An 18,564-nucleotide genomic window follows, 5' to 3' on the forward strand; every position below is an offset into this window, starting at 1 on the left:
TGAGCTTTGTCTTCATTGAGAGTTCAAGCCTGTCCTTCAGTTTGAAGTAAATTGAACATCAAATACCTTCCTACTCAAATATCAAATTAAATGCTTTCAAAGTTCTCCAAAAATTATTACAGTGGAGATACGTTAAACCATGGCCTCAGACAAGGATGAGAAGTTTAGTGTTTAGCTACCATGTACATATGGATACTGGACTTTGTGAGTTCATTAGAACACCAGCAAGTCCCCAAGGACCTTTGGAGCCCTCTGTGTTTGCTTTTGAGGGTTTCTAAATATTCACAAGGAAAAGTCAGATGGCCCAAGAAAAATCTCACAGGATACTGAGTGGTGGTGGGTAGATCTAGTGGGATTCCTTTACACAAGGTCACTTATCCCTATCCAAAGGGACCTTTAATGGGATTTTTAAAAACCATTGTCCTCTCTTGTCTAGCATTCTCCCTTTGACCTAATGGTAATTTTTTATGAAGAACATAAAGAAAAACCTTTTTGAGACTGTCCATTTATCTTGTCACAAGATTCTTCCTAATAAATTTTAGGGTCAGACAAACCAGTGGCCTTTTATTTCTGTGTTTCATCTTCATAACCATCCCTGACACATTAAACCCCAACCCACTAGCTGCTAGGAAGATTTGAAGGAGAAGATGAGGCGAAAGGGGTAGGGGGAAAAGTACAGAACACTTTGGTGGCTTAGTTCATAGAGAGTTGTATTGTTAATTCTTTCCTAGAAGTTCAAATCCATCAATAGCTCCAAGAAAGAAAGATGAGCAATCTCTTCTCATGCAGTTCATAACCTTGGAAATCCAATAAAGGGTCAATGGCAGTGAATGTGAGTTAGAATTCTTTGTTTACACCTTTGATAACTCTGCAGAGTAATGAAAGCTTCCCTTCCTTCCTGAAAGCCAGTTTAAAATTGGAGATTCTTACACACGCACACACACACACACACACACACACACACACACACACACACACTTTTTGACATTTTAAATATCAGCATATTTACATATCAGCATATTAAATTCAGCATATCCAGAAACTTTTAGGACAGGTCCCTATAAATATCTGAACTTACTGCTTTTCTAACAAATATTTCACTAGATTACTTTTCTAAAAAGTGTAATGTTATCTATCATATTCTCTATCCACTATTTTCAGATATGTAAAAGCAAAGATGGTCTACTTTTTAATTATTCATAAAATCCATTTTTTAAAAGCTGTCAAATAAAATGTGTGCAAAATAGTTAGGTCCAAACTGGATTTTCTCTCAAAATTTTTGTTAATTCACCATTTTAATAATTCTTAGATGTACTGTTCAGTGGCCTAAACCAGAAATTTTAACTGGTTTGTTATTATTGAATTGTTTACAAAGTTTATATACATTGTGTTTAACATTATTTTTCACTCACTTTGTATTTCATACAATCATTCCCATGCATTATGTTTTATGAGTGACTTAACTTATAAGGACAAATAATGCATAAGATCATTATTGTAAACATAGAAAGATAACTAGTAAAACATGTATAGGAACTCAAGGAGGAGAGAGAGCAGAGAGGTGAGGATGGGTTGCAGGGAACCACAGGACTGCACAGTTTGGTGGGTGGAAGGAGGAGGGGAAGCAAATGGGAAGGATCTGGGTGGAAAGACCGGGTAATGCCATCAATGCAATGTCCAATGGTGATTAATACAAAATTTTTTTACACCAATTTAAAATAGATTTCAGGAGTCTTTAATATTTTCACACATGTAATAAAAATATTATCTTTTTAAAAATATATTAAACTGTATAAATAATAGTCTGAATAAGGAAACATCTATTTTACTACTATTTTCTCAGTTTTCCAGTTAAACTGACTGTTGCCATTTTTATTTATCAAAACTGAGATAAAGAGCTACAATGTGAATTTCTTTGGTCTTAAAACTGCATTTAACAGTAATCCTTAAGACTTCTATCTCTAAATTCTATGACTAGTAATTTCTGACCCAGACTTCGACTTCATGTGAAATGAGATATTCTAAGGGGAATTTAAAAATTTCCACAGAGAGAAATTATTTTGTAATAGATGAATTTTTAAAAGTAGGTTGAGTTCTTCTTCCAGTCTTCCCTCTCTGGCCGAATTTTCCTGGGTTTTACCTGAAAGACGCCTCTTTGCTGTTATCCGAGGTGACCTTCCCCAGTGCAGCTTCCTGTCTTCCCTCTCTGGCCGATTTTTCCTGGGTTTTACCTGAAAGACGCCTCTTTCAATATACCAATTGAAGTATTTCAGATAACAGATGTTGCCCTGGATGTGCTCACCAAGTTGTGCCAAGAAATCTGGAGAACAACCACTTGGCCAACTGACTGGAAGAGATCTATATTTGTTCCCATTCCAAAGAAAGGTGACCCAACTGAGTGGGGAAACTACAGAACAGTGTCATTGATTTCACATGCAAGCAAGATTCTACTGAAGATTATCCAAAAACGATTAGAACAGCATATCAGAAGAGAACTGCCAGAAGTCCAGGCTGGGTTTAGAAGGGGTCGTGGTACTAGGGATATTGTTGCTGATGTTAGATGGATCTTGGCTGAAAGCAGAGAATACCAGAAGAATGTCTATCTGTGTTTCATTGATTATGCAAAGGCATTTGACTGTGTGGATCATAACAAACTGTGGCTGACTCTGAGAAGAATGGTTATCCCAGAACAATTAATTGTACTAATGCGAAACCTGTACTTGGATCAAGAGGCAGTAGTCAGAACAGAGCAGGGTAACACTGCATGGTTCAAAATTGGGAAGGGTGTACGCCAGGGATGCATCCTGTCTCCATACCTTTTCAACATGTATGCAGAGCAGATTATCCGAGAAGCTGGGCTCTATGAGGAAAATTGTGGCATCAGGATTGATGGAAGATCTATTAACAATCTGCGTTATGCAGATGACACAACCCTGCTTGCTGAAACTGAGGAGGACCTCATGCACTTGTTGCGAAGGGTCAGGGACTGCAGCCTTCAGTATGGACTGAGGCTCAATGTCAAGAAGACAAAGATTCTCACCACTGGACCAATTGGCAGCATCAGGATGGATGACGAAGAGATTGAGAGTGTTCACAGCTTCAGTTTCCTCGGCTCCACGGTCAACACTCTTGGCACCAGCAGTCAGGAAATCAAAAAGCGTATCGCGATGGGAAAGTCTGCTCTTAGGGACCTCTCTAAAGTACTCAGGAACAACGGTGTCTCTCTGGAGACTAAGGTACACCTTATACAAGCCATGGTATTTGCAATCGCTTGTTATGCATCAGAGAGTTGGACAAGGACTAGGGAGGACAGAAGGAGAGTGGATGCTTTTGAGCTGTGGTGCTGGAGAAGGGTACTGAATGTACCATGGACTGCCAGGAAAACAAACAGATTCATCTTGGAGAGGATTAAACCAAGCTACTCCTTGGAGGCAAGGATTCTGGGGCTTCGTCTGACATACTTTGTACATGTTGCCAGGAGGGGCGGGTCCTTGGAGAGGGACATCATGCTTGGGAGGGTGGAGGGACAGTGCAGGAGGGGAAGACCCTCTATGAGATGGATTGATTCGGTGACTGGGGTAATCGGGATGGGTGTGTCAGAGGCGGTGCGGTTGGCGCAGGATAAAACAGGGTTTAGGGCTGTTGTGCATAGGGTCGCTATGAGTCGAAAATGACTCGACGGCACATAACAACAACAACAACAACAGGTTGAGTTCTGTGATTTTTTTTTTCCCTAAGTTATCAAGATTCACTCATGCCTCTATCCACTTATCTATTAATTATTTATTTATCACCATGGCAAAGGAGAAACTTTGATAAATTTAATTCAAGTACTTTTTAGTAGTTAGTAGGTGAACTCTTTGGTATGATGCTATAGTACAATGCTATAGATTCAATGGGTTTTTTTGGAGGTCTGACTACTTACTTGGTGTTCAAAGAACTGACTTCTTTTATTCCCAGTCAGGAATTTAGGGAAAGTAATGGCAAATTTTTAAGCTCTCTTCTTTATCTTTCTAAACCAGTTATAATTACAGATGGATCTGGTTGTAAAACAAGGTATTACCTGAGAGTCTAATCTTCTTTCTAAACAGTTTTTTTTTTCAACAAAATATTTTCGTACCCACTCTTGTTTCAGTTCTCTTAATGTGAAAAAAGATATAGTTATAATTTTTTTCCCTCTTATAAGGGTATAAGGAGCAATATTTACTTAAAACTTGAAAGTATGTTGACACTAATAGATAACATTTCACAGTAGATTTTTCATGCTCTTTTGGCTAAATCCCCCTGAAATACTGCCATAGAACATATTCCAAATGATTCTGGTATGCAAGCAAAGGATTCTGGTGTTTAACTCATTCTTTCAGATTTTTAGAAAAATTTTAACTCTTTAGGACAAGGATAAAAGAGAAATTATTCATTTGATACATTTACTTCATGCATATTCTTTTCCAAATTGTTATTGTTTTATTCAAATCTTCACTGTTTCAAAATCTCCAATGGAAGAACCTTAAGGATGATATGGGTATTGACGAAGTTAGAAATAACAGTTTGGCTAATTTCTCTCAGAAATACTGTTTCTAAATTGCTTTCCATCCAACTTTAAATACATGTGCTATCTTCTTGTCATTTTATCAATTTTGCTTTGAGGCAGTGATCATTGCTTAAATCGGATTTTTCCATGTTCCCAGCGACTTCATTTCTTTTTTCCATCCCTATGCTGTGATGCCAGTACAAACAAGGAGTCCCCTTAACCTCAAAGGGAGCTTTGTGCTTTGGTTTTGCCACTTTGGACGTGGAACAAACTGAAAAAAAGGACATGGAGTTCTAAATTCCACCTGATTTAGGTGATCTGTGTATGCAAATATTTCTCTAAAATGTTATAGTTCTTCTTATTTTGTTTTCTCTATAAAAATAATAATAGGGAAAAAAATGGATTTCACATGAGATACTCAATATACAATAAATGCAAGCATAAGTTCAAGTTGCTGTGGTACCTACCACCCATGCACCAGACTTAATCATCCTGTACACTTCAGAAACCTGTTCCATCTTAATTTCTCATTTTTTTAAATTTCAATGAAAATATCCTCAGAGCTGTATCAAGTGCAACCAAAATAAGACAAAATAAATTGCAAACCTACCACGAATTCAAGAATTATGTAGACACCATCTAAGTTACTTTAACATAAGATATAAATCCAGAGATTTCTCATGCCATCATTTTGTAAATAATTACAGTTCTGTTGAATCTGTTGTATAAAGTTTACATGGGAGGTTCAGCGCACCCTTGCTCTTGTTTAGAACATTCGGAACCACCAGAGAGATGTTGATATATGGCTGTGCTGTTTCAGTGCCTAAGACATCTACTCCATGGGAGCATAATAAACAGGGGCATAAAGACAGGTTTGTGCAAGCAGTGTGGAGTGACCTTTTTGGCAGCTGAAATCCATCTTGAGTACATGGTGCTGATGTGGACAGACATGTAAACTTAGCCTTGTTACCACAACTACTAGTTCTACAAATATACTCCAATGCCCAAAATGCACATCACTCTTAGGAAAGTGATTTTAAATGGGGATCTGTAGTTGAGGAACAGTAACTCAAGATAAGATCAAAACTCATACATTATCAAGGGCCTCCACGATTTAATCAACAAATGTGTTGAAAGCATAGAGTTAGGTAACCTAGATTTCATGCAAAAGGCCATAAAGTGTCTTCTTGGTAGCTTATTTAGATGAAAAAGATATAGCTTGATTGTTTTTAACAACAAAAATACCCGTAGAAATATGTTAGTTGCTTGTGTCTCAAAACTAATCTTTGCAGAAAAAGCAAAGGCAATGCATCTATACTAACATCTATACTAACTTTAAGCCCAAGTGCAGATACATTGACTGAATAATTTGAGAAATATAATAGGCACTTGTGTATTGAATTTGAACAAGTGGAAAACACTCAAACTTTAATCCGACACTAAAATATCTCTTAACCAATGAGGCCACCTTTGGTCTCTGACTTCAATCCCACTCTGCTTGCTTGGGTGATCTTTCTAGGGCAGCCCAGACAGGGGAAGCCCTTGGATTTAGCAAAATGACTTGTCAGTGTTTTCCTCCAGCATAGACACACCGATGACATTGATTTGAGTCTCCCAATGTGGTCGAAGCTTCCGAGCACTTGGACCTCCTCACTGTTGACTTAGTCAAGCCTTTTGATGAATCTATTCCTTGTTTCTTTGAAATGACTCACACCTTTTCAGGAAATGTTTTAAGCTAATCTCAGTCATTATTTGTTAAAATATTTTTGAAGATGCTTGAGTGCTCATCGTTATTTTAGCAATTAATATGAAACCTGAAATCAATATAAATGTTAAAGGAAAAGATTTTCACCAGCTAGGTGAACAAGGGATATTATAACTAATGTGAGAGGAATCTTGGCTGAAAGCAGGGAGTACCAGAGGAGTGTCTGTCTTTCATTGACTATGTAAAGACATTTGACTGGATGGACCACATAAACTGGCTAACTATAAGAAAGGGAATCCCAGAACACTTGATCATGCTAATGGGAAATATAAACTTGGACCAGGAGGCAGTTGTTAGAACAGAGCAAGGAAACACTGCATGGCTCAAAATTGGGAAGGGTGTATGGCAGGGGTGTGTCCTATCTCCATACCTTTTCAATTTATATGCAGAACAGATTATCCAGGAGGCTGTGGCATCAGGAATGGAGGAAGAATCATCAACAGTCTGCATTATGCAGATGACACAACCCTACTTGCTGAAACTGAGAAGGACCTGAAGTGCTTGCAGCAAAAGGTCAATAACTTCAGCCTTCAACATGTATTGAAGGTCTCTATCAAGAAAATACATTTTCTCACACTATGCTAATTGGCAGGATCATGATACATGGTGAAGAGATTGAGATTATTAACAGCTTTAGTTTACTTGGCTCCACAATTAACACTCTAGGCACCAGCAGCCAGGAAATTAAAAGATTATTTACATTGGGAAAGTCTGTTGTCAGAGACCTCTCCAAAGTACTGAAGAGCAAAGATGTCAGTCTGGAGACTAAGGTGTGCCTGATACAGTCCAAGGTCTTTGCAATCACTTGCTATGCATCAGAGAGCTGGACAATGACTAGGGATGATAGAAGGAGGATTGATGCCTTAGACCTGTTGTGCTGGAGAAGAGTATTGAATGTACCATGGACTGCTAAGAGAACAAGTTCATCCTGGAGAAGGTCAAATTGGCCTGCTTTTTGGAGACAAGCATTCTGAAGCTTCGTCTGATATACTTTTGACTTGTTGCAAGGAGGGACCCCTCCTTGGAGAGGAACATCATGTGTGGGAGGGTAGAGGGACAGCGCAGAAAAGGAAGACCCTTGATGAGATGGATTGATTCAGTGACTTGGGTAGCAGAAACAATGAGATTGGCCCAGGATAGAGCGGGGTTTAGGGCTATTGTACATAGGATCGCTATGAGTAGCAGGCAACTTGACAACACATAACAACAACAACAACCAAAACGTGAAGTATGATAGATTTCCCCTCACACAATTAAGGAAAGGGTGCTGTGTTGAGGGCTAAGGTAGATGTCCATTCTCCATTCCTGATGCTGCCGTGAGGGAGGATACTACCTACAATCCTAACTCTTTCACTTTTACTCCATTACCTACTCTTCTCTTAATGAAGTTAAGAGTGACTGATAAGATAAATGAGTTTGAGGAAAAGAACTATGCTTACATAACTAACCCCGTATTTCTTTTCTTTCTTGTTAAAAACCAGCTCCTTGCTGAAAGCAAACGGTGCTATCTGGTTACAAATAACCCTTTTCCTAAGTATGCAGATAATTTTATTCTGTGGGTCAACAAGAAAAAGAAACTATTCTTGACCTAGACTTTATCAGTTTAAAAAGTGGCATTTTAACCAGCGTCTTGATTTAAAAATACAAAACGGTATCAGTGCCATTGTATGAATCCTGAATCATAGTAATCTCATATATTTCCGAGTAGAAGTGTGCTCTGTACAGCTTTCCAAGGCTGTTTTTTTACGAGTTGATTATCAAACTTTTGCAATGTCTCTGGACACATTCAAACTTGTAACTTTTTTGGTTAACAGAGGAGTGTACTAAGAGTTTGCACCAAGCAGTGACATACATCTTGCATTAGATCTTGCTTTTCTTCTTCATTGTGAGATTTGGTAAAGAAAAAAAATGATCTAGGGGAAATGGAGACTGAGTTCTTGATCTACTGAGGCACTTTACTGGTAAACTTTAAATAAATAGAGATAACAGCAGTAAGTATCTGAATCCACCCCTAAAATTGTCCTACTGGTATTGATAATTCTTCCAGTAGTTGATAAGTTACTATGTTTTAGTGCAGAAACAAGTTTTAAATTATTTGTATGAGAAATTGATTGAGGTAATTAATCAGACAAAACTCATTTGTATGAGTTTTCAATGAAAAATTATATTAAATAAAAACCATTCGGTGAAAATATTGACATATTTATCCATCTGATTATTTTTTATTGAGTTTCAGAATGACTTTACTTACTTGGACCAAGAGGCAGTCATCAGAACAGAGCAAGAAAACACATTGCATGGTTCAAAATTGGGAAGGGCGTTTGCCAGGGATGTGTCCTGTCTACATACCTTTTCAACCTGAATGCAGAACAGATTATCCAGGAGGCTGGACTCTATGAGGAGAAATGTGGCATCAGGACTCGTGGAAGATATATCAGCAATCTGCTTTATGCAGATGACATAACCCTGCTTGCTGAAACTGAGGAGGACCTGAAGCTCTTGCTGTAAAGGGTCAAGGACTGCAGCCTTCAATATAGATTGAGGCTCAATGTCAAGAAGACAAAGATTCTCACCACTGGACCAATTGGCAGCATCAGGATGGATGGTGAAGAGATTGAGATTGTTCACAGCTTCAGTTTGCTTGGCTTCACAGTCTTCACACCAGCAGCCAGGAAATTAAAAGACGTATTGAGATGGGAAAGTCTGCTGTTAGGGACCTCTCCAAAGTATTGAAGAACAGTGGTGTCACTCTGGAGACTAAGGTGCGTCTGATACAGGCCATGGTCTTTGCAATCACTTGTTATGCGTCAGAGAGTTGGACAATGACTAGGGAGGATAGAAGGAGAATTGATGCCTTTGAGCTGTGGTGCTGGAGAAGAGTATTGAGGGTACCATGGACTGTTAAGAAAATAAAGAAAAACAGATTCATCCTGGAAAGGGTTAAACTGGGCTGTTCCTTGGAGGCATGATTCTGAGGCATCGTCTGACATACTTCAGGCATTTTTTAAGGAGGGACTGGTCCTTGGAGAGGGACATCATGCTTGGGAGGTTGAAGGGATGGCACAGGAGAGGGAGGCCCTCTATAAGGTGGATTGATTCAGTGACTGGGGTAATCGGGATGGGTGTATCGGAGACAGTGCGATTGGCACAGGACAGAGCAGAATTTAGGGCTGTTGTACATAGGGTAGCTATGAGTCTCAAGTGACTTGATAGCACATAACAATAGCAACCACCACAACACAATAAAAATAAATAAGGATCTCTCATCTTACTTTTTTTTATTATTCTTTTCAGCACCAAGTCTTCTTCCTACACTTTACATAGTTTGTTGAGTCTCTGTTGCATGTTGGGAACTCCAGCTAGCTGAGATTCTAGGTTTTGCTTTTCTTCAATCAGCGTTAAAGGCATAGCAGCATCTAATTGTTCAAAATGTGATCCTCCTCCATCATCAAATTGTAATAAATGTGTATGATATTTTCAAAGAGGAAATCTGTGTGTTACAGACAGTAAGGAAATTCCAGCTTCTTTCTGATTACCTTTTTAGATATGTTAATTGGGTAAAATGATGTGCAGACCACATGAGAAATGATTCATTCTCTTCATGCTAAGACTCAGCTTAGATTCAAAGGAGCTAGATGAATTTAACCATTCAAAAACATGTGAACCTTTCTAAAAAAGGTAATATGATATCCTCTTTCCACACTGTTTTTGTTGTTGTTATGTGCCATCAAGTCGCTTGTGACTCATAGCAACCTTATGCACAACAGCCCTGAAATCTGCTCTATCCTGTGCCAACCTTATTGTCTCTGACACACCTACCCTCATTATCCCAGTCACTGACTCCATCCATCTCATTGAGGAGCACTCTTACACCACCCCTCCACCTTCCCAAGCATGACGTCCCTCTCTAAGGACTGATCCTTCCTTGCAACATGCCCAAACTATGTCAGACAAAGCCTTAAAATCCTAGCTTCCGAGGAGCAGCTTGGTTTCACCCTCTCTAGGATGAACCTGTTTGTTCTTCTAGCCATCCATGGTATATTCAATACTCTTCTCCAGCACCACAGCTCAAAGGCATCTATTATCCTTCTGTCATCCCTAGTCATTGTCCAGCTCTATGACTCATAGCAAGCAATTGAAAAGACCTGGATCAGGTGCACCTTAGTCTCTAGACAGACAACGTTACTTGTTAGTATTCTGGAGAGGTCCCTGCCTGCAGACTTTCACAATGCAATTAATCTTTTGATTTCCTGGTTTCTAGTACCAAGATTGTGGAGTCAAGCAAACTAATGATGTTAACAATCTCTATCTCTTCACCATCTATCACAATGGTGCCAATCTGCCCAATGGTGAGAATATTAGTTTTCTTAACGTTGAGCTTCAATCAGTATTGAAGGCTGCAATCCTTGACCTTAGTTACAAAGTTTGTATACATTGTTTTTCATACAGGATCTTTCAAATTTCTTTTTTCTTTCTTTTTTTTCATTTTAACAGAGATACTTTAATATAGGGCTATACAGATAATCAAACATCAAAGAGGCAAGATGGATTAACTATAGGAAAAAGCTACACCACTAAGACAGAGGGGACAAATGCGAAATGGAATCTAGAAGTTTGGAAGCCCTGTTGACAGGGACCCTCAGCACTGAGAAAAGACTACTGTTTTGGTAGTATTGATATTTCAAGACTATGAGTAGGAGCCTTATAGAACCAAGACCTAGGTTCTGAAGAAATATTCATTCTTGGTTGCTGCTGGTACTGTTGAACTGATTATTAGTGCTGGAACTGTGAGGGAAAAAAATCTGGAAATTGGAAACAATGGCTTCTAGAACCACTATTGATATAAGGATGTTGGCAAACAATATGGGATATGAGAGACTGTAAAAAGAGCAAAAGAAAGTTCATGTTGGAGGAAGTACAGCCAGCCAACATGCTTTTTAGAGGCAAGGATGGGGAGAACTCATCTCACAGATATTGCACATGTAGTCAGGAGGGGACAGACCATGGAAATGCACATCATGCTTGGAAAGGTTGAAGGATCAGAGAGGAAGAAGACTCTCAACAAGATGGGCTTATGTAGTGACTGCAACAATTAGCCTGAAGCCAGCAGTTATTGTGAGGAGGCCACAGGACTGGGCAAAGAACAAGGTGGCTGAGTCAATATCAACTCCATAACACCTACGTGCCATATCCTTTTCAAAATCGTTCTCAATGCCTCTCCTAACGTAGTGTAACATGGACAAGCCCTTTGCCCTGCAGTTTGCCTCTTATTTTTCCAGCTGTCTCTAAGCCCTCCAACAGTCATTCAGATGTGTGTCCCTCAGACCATCATTTCCTTAATTTGTGCATGAGAATATGTGGTAACTTCTCAGATTGTCTTAGAGAAAGAAAAGCAAGAAGTGGGAGCAAGCTTTTCATTTCTTCAAGATGCTGAGTCCCAGCCACTCTCCTCCATATTTCAAGAATGGAGGTCTGTCCCTTTTGGGGGGGGGTAATTTTTTTCTTTCTTTTTCTTATTGTGTGCCATCAAATCAGATCTGACTGGCACAGATTGTCCCTCTTTCTCCAGAGGACATCTGGTGGATTGGAACTTCACACTTTCAAATTACAGTGCAGCTTCTTGCCACTAGGACATCAGAGCTCCCTAGGAGGACATAATTTCAAATGTCAAATGAGATAACGGTTACCCATGGTGGACAGTGTTTGGTGGCGCTCCCCGGTTAAAACAAGCTTGGAAGGAGGAGTGACATCCACTTTCTTAAATAGCTTGCCTCCAGAAACCCTATGAACCTGGAGAAAGGATGAAAGTCACACAAAGCAATTGTTGAGGACTTTTGTTCATAGGGTCGCTATGAGTCTCCAGTGACTCGACGGCACTGAGCAACAACAAGAATAACTATCTTTACTGTTTTACCTTAAAAGAAAAAAAAAAAACAAAAAACAATGCTAGGTCCAGTGTAATTGAGACCAAGTGATAAATGTCAGTCCTCAATGCATCAGCTTTTCTCACTCAACCCTTTTGGGGCTTTTACTAACAAAATGTTACTGCTAGCAAGAGTGGCATCCACCTCCTAAATAACATGCCTCTGGAAACTCTATGAACTTTAAGAAATGACGATAGTGATAGAAAGGCTTTAGATCTTTTGTTCGTAGAGTCTCTATGAGCTTGACTCAATGGAAGTCAAGAACAACAACAACAGGACTTCTACAGGAGCTGAGATGCTACTGTCAAAGCCAAGTTCATGCTTATGCAGAGGGATCACAAGAAGGAACAAGCTTTTTCTTCTCATCTTTTGAGCTCTCTTTAGTGTCCCTAATTAATATAACTTCAGAGGGTTTGGCTTCAGAAATGTATTTTGCAGAGCGCTGTTGGCACAAATAGTTTGTTTTGCTTGGTAACTACGTGAGCAGTTTGTAAGCATCAGCCAATTCTGCTATCAGGGCCCCAGGGCCCCCTCCAAAATACTAAAGAGCAATGAGGTCAGTTTGAAGACTAAGGTACACCTGATTCAAACCATGGTCTTCTCAATCACTTGCTACACATCAGAAAGCAAAACATTGAGTAAGGATGAAAAAAGAATTGATGCCTTTGAGTTGTAGTGCTGGAGAAGAGTACTGAATATCCCATGGACTGCCAAAAGAACAAATAGATATGCCCTGGAAAATGTGTGGCCAGAGTGTTTCTTGGTGTTAAGGATGATGAAGCATCATCTTTCCTACTTTGGACATGTAGCTAGGCAAGGCTATTCCTTGGAAAGTGATATAATGGTTGGAAAGATGGAGGGTCAGTGAAGGAGAAGAAGACCTTATAACTTCAGCAATGGGCTCTAGTGTGTCAGAGATGATGAGGATGGCATAGAATAGGGCAGGCACTTGACTCGACTGCTCCTAATAATAACAGGAACCAAGGGAACCCTGGTGGCCTTGTAAGGAGTTACGCTGCCTGCCCAAAAGCATGGGGTTTGAGTCCATCAGCTATTCTGCAGGAGAATGATGGGCATTCTCCTCCTGTACAATTTGAAGCCTCTGAGGAGGGTCAGCTTTGAGTTTATTTCGATTTGAGGGCACACCACCTCAACGATGGAACCTTGGAACAAAGGCTTGGCAATCTGCTTTTGTAAAGATTGGTGGTGGTGGTTGCCCATTGAGTTGGCTATGCTGACTCATCTATGTATAGGAGTGCACTCTATGGAGTTTTCAAGACTGAGTTCTTTTGAAAGCAGGTTGTGAGGCTTTACTTTCTTTTTGTTGATGTTGTTGGGTGTTGGTTTGTTTTTGGTTTTTATTTTGCAGAGAAACATCTTCATATCATTCAAGAGACATTAAAAAGTCATTTTATTTTCAAGGCCCTTGAGAGGGTGTGACAAACTGATTAAATAGATCCTTTTGACAGCTAATAGATGTTAAAGCTATTGTTGTTGAGTTGATTAATGATCCATATTGTTGTTCTCTACCAAATATTATGTATAATATCTGAATCAATTCATAGTAGACCCTCAGTGGGCTTTCAGGGGCAGTAAATTGCACAGGAGGAGACTGAACCACCATTGGCAGTATAGCTCCTAGGCTACAAGAATGAACCTATCAGCAATGCCCCGGGCATATCTTTGTTATTGTTGTTTACTGTAGAGTTCGAGCCAACCAGAGCTCATCCTCTGATAAATTTTCAGGGGCAATTAATCACGTGGAAGAGATTACCCAGCCTTTTTTCCTACAGAGCAGCTGGTAGCCTCAAACTGTGTGCCTTTAGGATTGCAGTGCAGCTTCTTGCCACTAGGCCACCAGAGCTTCGTGTTGTATCTCTAATTAGGCTCATTTCCAAGTATTTCATCCCATTCTTGACTATTATAAGTGGTTTGCATTTCTAGTTTCCATTCTCATGCTTTCTTCATTGCTATAGAGAAATCCAGCTGATTTTTATATGCTGATCTTGTAACCTACTAAACAGTTCTACTGTTGTTTTGTGTGCCTCAAGTTAGAACTCTCTAGTGGATTTTCCCAGACAGTAAATCACATGAGAAGATTGCCTATTCTTCTCCAATGGTGCATCTGGTGGATTTGAACTGAGTGACTTTGGGATTGTAGCACAGCTTTTTACCACTAGGCCAGAATAACTTTGTGTGTGTGTATTCAGTCTCTTGGATTTTCTGTGTAAAATATCATGTCATCTGTATATAGCAACAATTTGGCCACTTTTTTGCTGATGTAAATGCTTCTTATTTTATTCTCTTGCCTTAATGACCTAGGTAGAACTTCTTGTACAATATTGAATAGGAGTGATGATATTGGGTGTCCGTGTCTGTTCTCTGTTTCCAAGGGGAATGCCTTTAGTGCCTATGCATTGATACTGGCTTTTGGCTAGCAAAGGGCCTTTTAATAACTGAAATATAAACCAAGAGTGCCTAAGATAATACAGTGGAATGTTTTCCTCTTGTGTAAAAGGAAACTTAAGAGTGGGCAACCCAGGGCCGGTTCCAAGGTTCTACCCTTTTTCATCAATGCTTCAGGCTTTTTTAATCTTTATGCTCCGTCCTCTTTAGTGCTCATTTCCAAGGTCATCTCATATGTTCCAATGTCATCTCATGTCTGTAAGATGGTCCCTGTAACACCAGCTGTCACATCCACCTTCTACTCACAATGATGGAACGGGGAGAAGAAAAATTCCTTGAGAACTGTGTGCATTAATATTTCTGGAAACTCCACTCATGATGAGTGGAAATTCACAACTGGTTATATATCTTTAATAGAAGTGGTTCTTTAATAGATAATATTTAAGAGAAGTGATTATAGCAAAGCTTTCTTGTAGAAGTTTGTCATCTTTCCCTCCAAATTGAGTGGATCCAGTAGCAGAATTAGGGTGATCTTCCTCACCAGCAAAAGAAGAAGCAAGAGAATGCAGTGTATCCTCCAGAGATAATGATTCTTTTGCTGACCAGATTAGGGACTATGAGAGGAATAAGACCCATAGCAGCCACACTACAGAACCAGAGACCTGGCATAAGCTAGAGTGGACCTCGGAACTGCTCCATCATTCAAACACACCTGAGAGTCTTTTACTCAAGGTTGTTGGAGAACTATGAGAGGGAGAGGAAGAGCCATAATTGGTGAGACTTGTAACACTGGCCTAAAGTCACAAGACTCAAGGCTGAGGTGCCTGTGGCCACATTTTGGAAGCTGTCCTGACTGTATTCTGCTACTAACCTGAATTGTAACCTTTCTACTTTTCCGATATGACTCTGTGTAGTGTGTGAGCTATCACACCAGATTTTGGATCTTATAAAAAATTAAGATTGGTGTTGGGATGAGTAAAAAGAGGTACAGGAGTATGGAGGACATGTCTGACCTCACAGGAATTTGGTTTTGTGTTGTTGATTTTGACAGGGACAGGTGTGTGTGTGTGTGTGTGTGTGTGTATGTGTGTGTGTGTGTTTTAAAGTTGATGAAGATCAGATATGGCTGTACTCATGTTGCCCTTGCTTTTTTTACATTAATCTATGAGATATTTAGTACTCTTCTCCAGCATTGTAGTTCAATTCTTTTTCTGTCATCCTTATTCAATGTCCAGCTCTCAGATGCATAGAAAAGGGGTGCAGTTTAAATCATCCAGATGCTCAACAGGAAAAAGATAAGCAATCTTCTTCCTTTTAATTGTCTCTGAAAACCACTGATGGGCCTATGGTTTGGTTCCAACGTGATGGTACTCAGCACAGCAATATCTGCTCTTAGAAATCTGGTATTTGATATACTCATTTCTGCCACAGTGTATTTAAGAGGATTTCATCATGTAATATCAAGTGAAAAATAATTTTGGAAACTAAGAAGCAAAATTGCCATTGAGTTAGAACCTATTCATAGTTGATGTTCAAGTAGATTACCAAAGGCTATAAATAACATGGGAGGAAGGTGGGTGGTGCGGTCAGAAAATACACAGGATGGACAGAAGACAAAGTACTTTGGGACCCCATAAGTTCAAGCAGAAGGAGCCGGGACAGCTTATGCCAGGTGGTAATAGCATTTCTAGAGGGGAACACAGGCTTCCTGATTGGCCATTCAGGTGCTTTGGAGGGAAACACTGCTGTCGGGAACACAGACGAGAGCACAAATGTACAGATTCTTCACAAAACATTGCCATTCTCTGGGTGACTATATGGTTACAACAACCTAACATCTATTAAGAAAAGACTCACATAATGTCAAGAAAGCAGCACTCTGCCTCAGTCATCATGAAAAAACAAAATAACCTTTCTCCTAAAAAAGCACATACCCAATTAAAACCCCAGATAGAGAGAATCAGAAGAAAAACCTTGATGTAGAGTTATTTAAACAGTTACAGAAAATGATGCAAGCGATGGAAGAAACAATTACAAGAGCAAATACCATGAGACAACAATCCAGAAGAAATATTTTGATGAAGAGCAACTTGAACAGCTATGGAAGAAAATGCAAAAGATACAAGAAAGAACTGATAGTACAGAAATAGAGGTAAAAGAACTTAAACACTAATCACAATACAGAAGGAGTACAGCCAACACAGTACTGGAAATAACAGAAAAGCATGAAAATACAATTCAGAATATTAAGACCAAATTGTCAGAAGTATTCAACATGCTGGTAGGACAAAAAGTAGAACTGAGGATTGAAAAAAAAAGTAGAACTGAAGAGATGGAACAGAGAATCAGTGAGCTGAAAGACAAAAGCTTCACTAGAAATTTACTAGAAGAAAAATCAGAGATGAGATGTAAAGAAAATGAAGACAACATTAAACTCATGTGGGATGACATCAAAAGGAACAACATACATATGATTGGAATTCCAGAACAGAGAACTGACAGGGAAATCACTGTACTAGAAAGTACAGTAGAGAAGTACTAGAAGTAAACTTAAAGGCATTTTGAAGAGTGGGGAAATCTACATTCAAGAACAGTGAAAACCAAATAGACTATTGTTGTTGTTGTGAGCTGTTGAAACACCATATTGTGACCCATAGAAACCCTATGTACAGCAGCTCTGAACCCTGTTCTGTCTGGAGCCAGTTTCTCTAATTCTGACACAATAGCCCTCATTGCCCCTGATACTATATCAATCCATCTCATTCAAGGCCTTCCTCTCCTGCACTGCCCCTCCACTCTTCTAACCATGATGCCTTTCTCCAAGGACCAATCTCTCCTGGCCATGTGTCCAAAGTATGTGAAACAGAGCTTTAAAATCTTAGCCTCCAAAAAGAAACTCTGTTTCACTCTCTCCAAGACAGACTTATTTGTTTCTTGGCAGTCCATGGTATGTTTAAGACTCTTTTCCAGCACCATAATTCAAAGGCATCAATTCTTCTTGTGACATCCTTGTAACTGTCAGCACTCTGATGCATAACAAATAATTGAGAAGCTCATAGCCTGTATTAGGTCTACTTTAGTTTCTAGACTGATATCACTGCTTTACAGTACTATGGAGAGGTCCCTGATTACAGATTTTCCCCAAGGTAATTAATATTTTTTTTTCCTGGCTACTGGTGTAAAGTGTTGATTATGGAGCCAAGCAAATGGCCCAGTGATGAGAATCTTTGTTTTATTGATGTTGTTGATCAATCCATATTGAAGACAACAGTTCTTGACCTGACCCCATCCTCCCCCTGTAAAAAACCCAAAACATATCATAATAAAATTCTCCAAATTAAAAGATAAGTTTAGAATTCTAAAAGCAGCATGAGAAACACAAAAGTTACCTACAAACGGGAAACAATTAGATTAAGTTGTGATTTCTCAGCAGAAACTCTGCAAGCTAGACAACAATGAGATGGCATATAGATAAAGTTGAAAGAAAACAATTTCCAACAAAGAAAAGCGCTCTATCAAATATTAAGGAGAAATCAAATCCTTTGCAGAAAAGAAGGAACGTAAGGAATTTGTGAAAACAAGACAAAAACTGCAAGAAATTTTAAGTGAAGTCCTTCACATGGACATACCAAAGGAAAGTGGATGGACCATGGAAAATAGAAATAACAGAAAAAGAAGCATAGCAAAATGGGAACAGTAAAACCTGGCCTAACAATAATCACACTTAAAGTGAATGGACTAAATGCACCAATTAAGAGAAAAAGAGTAACAGAAAGGATAAAACAAACAAACAAAAAATACCAAACAACCCAAACCATAGGCCGTCAATATGTTGGCTGTAAGAGCCCCGAGAGAGATGCAAATCAAGACAACCATGAGATATCATCTCACTCCAGTAAGACTAGCAAAATTTAACAGAACAGCAAGCAACAAATGCT

The sequence above is a fragment of the Elephantulus edwardii genome, unplaced genomic scaffold, assembly GCF_000299155.1.
Source record: "Elephantulus edwardii isolate Elephantulus edwardi_28Jun2011 unplaced genomic scaffold, EleEdw1.0 scaffold00053, whole genome shotgun sequence".
Classification (NCBI taxonomy): Eukaryota; Metazoa; Chordata; class Mammalia; order Macroscelidea; family Macroscelididae; genus Elephantulus; species Elephantulus edwardii.